Genomic DNA, 4,111 nt, shown 5'->3' with positions numbered 1-4,111 from the left:
ACTTCACAAATCAGTTACATGAATACAGTTCAGATTCAGCATTAGCATAGCATCAATTTAGCTCAGCTTATGTATCAGTTCAATTTTTCCTATTATTTTGAAGTATAAAAGTATAAGTTTTGAACAAGTGAAATAAGCTTTACATGTTTAGCATTTCAACATGTCATGTTTCTTTTGCTATTAGATGAGCATGTGTAGTATTTCATTTTAAGCATTCAGTTTTAGATTTATTTTATTCACATGCATATTTGAGTTTTGTGAGTTAGATAGCGCTTACTAAGCAATTTTGCTTATAGTTGCATTTCCTCTTACTGCAGATAAAGGAAAGGAAAAGTTATAGCAAAGGAAGGCGACAAGGAGGTGCGGATGGATGTGTGATGCCTGGACTATAGAAGCCTTGGGATTAGCATAAGAATTTATTAAGATTGTCATGTATTTAGAATTCTTTCATTTAAATTGTTATGCACATTAGACCTATTATCTGAGTTGTATAATGGTTGCATGCATGTTCAGATTAATACATATATTTCAGCATGATTAGATTGATGTATAGATTTAGTTGTGAACATAAGTCTGAGTAGTATGTATAGATGAGTCATTTAGTCTTTCGCTGCCAGTTAATTGCATGTTTTGAGTGTTTAGAGAGTTTTAAGTATAGATAATTACATGTGTGCAATGTTAGTTAAGATAAGTTAGTAGTCCAGTAGCGCTCCACCCTCGCAGACTAGTAGTGAGGAGGGTGGGGTGTTACATTATGCCTATAGGGTGAAAGTGGGTTTTCAAGAAGAAAACTAATATGGATGGTAATGTAATTACCTATAAGGTAAGGTTAGTAGCGAAAGGTTATCATCAAAGGCAAGACATTGACTATGATGAAACTTTCTCACCTATAGCCATGTTTAAATCTATTCAGATACTCCTGGTCATATCAGCTCATCATGATTATGAGATATAGCAAATGGATGTGAAAATAGCTTTTCTTAAAGGAAATCTGCTAGAGGACGTGTATATGATACAACGCGAAAGTTTCATATCTGTTGACAAAAATAAAGTATACAAGCTTCAACGGTCCATTTATGGACTAAAGTAAGTATCCAGGAGTTGGAATATCCATTTTGATGAGGCAATTAAAGAATTTAATTTCTCACAAAATCCAAATGATCCTTGTGTGTATCAAAATATTAATGGGAGTGTGGTCATATTCCTGATATTATATATTGATGACATATTACTTATAGGAAATGATGTGTCAGTTCTACAGTCAGTTAAAGTTTAGTTCTCTAAAATATTCTCCATGAGAGATGTGGGAGAAGCAACTTATATTCTCAGGATGAAAATCTATAGAGATAGATTGAAAAGGTTGCTTGGTCTTTCACAGTCGACATATATAGACAGAGAGCTAAAATGGATTAGCATGTCTGAATCCAAGAAAGGTTTCATACCTATGAGGCATAGAATTCACCTTTCAAAGTCTATGTGCCCACGCATAGAAGACGAGAAGATTTACATAGATAAGATACCTTATGCGTCCTCAATAAAATCTATCATGTATGCTATATTATGTATAAAACCTGATGTATCATATGCTTTGAGTGTTACGAGCAGATACCAGTCTGATCCAGGAATGGATCACTAGATGGCTATCAAGATGATCCTTAAGTACTTGAGAAGAACTAGGGATATGTTCTTGGTATATGAAGATGATGATATGATCATACGTGGATATACAGATGCAAGTTTCTAGATGGACAAGGATGACTTCAAGTCCCAGTCTGGATTTATATTCATATTAAATGGAGGCACAGTTAGTTGAAAAAGTTTCAAGCAAGATACTATTGCAGATTCTACCTGTGAGGCGGAATACATTGCAACTTCGGAAGTAGCAAAGGAAGCAGTTTAGATAAAGAAGTTTGTTGCTGAACTTAGAGTAATTTCATCCGCTGTTGAAGCATGACATGTTTACTGTGATAACACCAAAGCTATTGCACAAGCAAAGAAACCTAAGTCTTATCAGTGATCTAAACATGTGCTTCGTCACTATCCTATGATCAAGAGATCATGAGTAGGAATGAAATACAAATTGAGAGAAATTCCCACTGAAAGGAACCTAGTTGATCCTTTCATAAAACCTCTACCTCAAAATGAGTTTGAGAGTCATGTAGAGACCTACAGTGTTGGACACCATGGCAATTGGCATTAGGCCAAATGGGAGTGTTAGATTTTGAGGGATGTGCTAAGGTAAATCGTCTTATAATTTTTACTAAATATAGATTCACTATTTGAGTGCATATTATATGTTTGATTATCTTAAACTTCTTTACTGAATGCTCGTAATATAATTCATAACATGAGAGAAATTGTGATTGGATCACAACTAGTGATTATCTCTACATATGCAATTATGAACGTATTAGAATTTCCTGTTGGATCGAGAAGCGTTAGAGGGGGGGTGAATAGAGCTCATGGCTTTCACTTATTGTTTTCAGAAATTCAACGAGAGTTAAGCAGCGGAATAAGAAAACAAACGCACAATTAAGACGCCAAGTATTTACTTGGTTCGGAGCCTAGGGCAACTCCTACTCCAAGGCTCACGCTCGTTGAGCGTTTACTTTAAGCAACAACTATAATAGCGCAAATGAGTACAATTGAATATTACAGTTAAATGTATTAGAAATTATACCAACACTAAGAAATCATAAATTTGAAGCTCCGAGTCGTCAAGATGTTGCTACAGCACTTTTGGAACGTCTCTTGAGCAGCACACGGAAGAAGGATCGCTTGGAATTTGTTACCTCAAAGTGTTGGTCGAGATCTCCTTATAAAGCCCGCTGAGGGCGCCCTCAACCTCCTTGAGGGCACCTCCAATTGCCGATTCAGTTGCGCGTGGATAAGCTGAGACTTCTTCGTTGCTCATCCTATTGAAGGCACATCCATGTTCCTTGAGGGCGCCTTCAAGGTTGTCCGAGGTGCCTCAAGCCTCCATGAGGGCGCCTCCAGCCTTGCTGCGCGCACTTCGCCTCTTCTGCACCCGAGGCGCCTCCAAGCTCCATGAGGGCGCCTCGGGTATTGTTCATCCGAGGCACACTTTGCTTTTTAGTCCCTGCAAAACATGTTAATCAACAAAATACCAACATATCCTACAAAACAAAGTTAGCACATAATAAACATAATAATAAAAATATTTTGATAGTCTCCGGACTATCCGATTCTAACTTCGAATTTTTGACTGGAACCCCTAGGTCGAACCGATGTCTATTGTTCCCTCCGCGAGAAACACGTCCTCACCTACTCCACTCAGGAGAGCATACCTGATGTCAGTTCGGTCCTCTAGACCAACTGAACTTTCTGCCTAGGGTTACCACCCCCTAGGATTTTTAGCCACCTAGGGTTACCACCCCCTATGACCTAAGGTTACCACCCCTTAGGGTTTTCCACCACCTAGGGTTACCACCCCTAGGACCTAAGGTTACCACCCCTTAGGGTTTTCCACCACCTAGGGTTACCACCCCCTATAACCTAAGGTTGCCGCCCCTTAGTATTTTTCACCTGCCTAACCGCAATTAGGACTTTCTTGCAAACTCATTCACACATATCAGATGACAAAACACCTTAATTTTGAATCCCTTTGCCATTATCAAAACTTGTGTTCGATAATCGGATGCTTCCCGCACCAACAATCTCCCCCTTTTTTATTATGACAACTAAAATTTAAAGTTAAGCAAAAGACATAAATAATAAATAGATGTTGCAAAGTACTTTTAATAACAATGTAAGCATAACTGAATGATCAAATAACAGCCATAAATTTAGTGCAAAGCTCCACCTTAATAAAAGCTTAAGTAAAAAACTAAGTGAAAACTCCCCCTTAATAACAAAATTTTCTTTGAAATTTCTTCTTTGAATTTTCTTCTACTCTCCCCCTTTTTCATATATCAAAAATAGCAAAAAGAAGGTAAAGAAAAGTTGAGGAGTTAATTATAGGCCTTAGCTAAAATTTTAGTTTGAAAACAATTTGTTATGAGAAGTTTGTAGTTTTTGAAAGTCTAGTTTTTCAAGTAATTTAAAAACTTAGCTTTTCAGATAATTTAGTTTTTCAGATAATTTTAAAGAG

This window comes from Zingiber officinale, chromosome 6B, assembly GCF_018446385.1.
Source record: "Zingiber officinale cultivar Zhangliang chromosome 6B, Zo_v1.1, whole genome shotgun sequence".
Taxonomy (NCBI): Eukaryota; Viridiplantae; Streptophyta; class Magnoliopsida; order Zingiberales; family Zingiberaceae; genus Zingiber; species Zingiber officinale.
The sequence above is the reverse complement of the archived record's forward strand: the minus strand, read 5'-3'. Positions refer to the sequence as shown.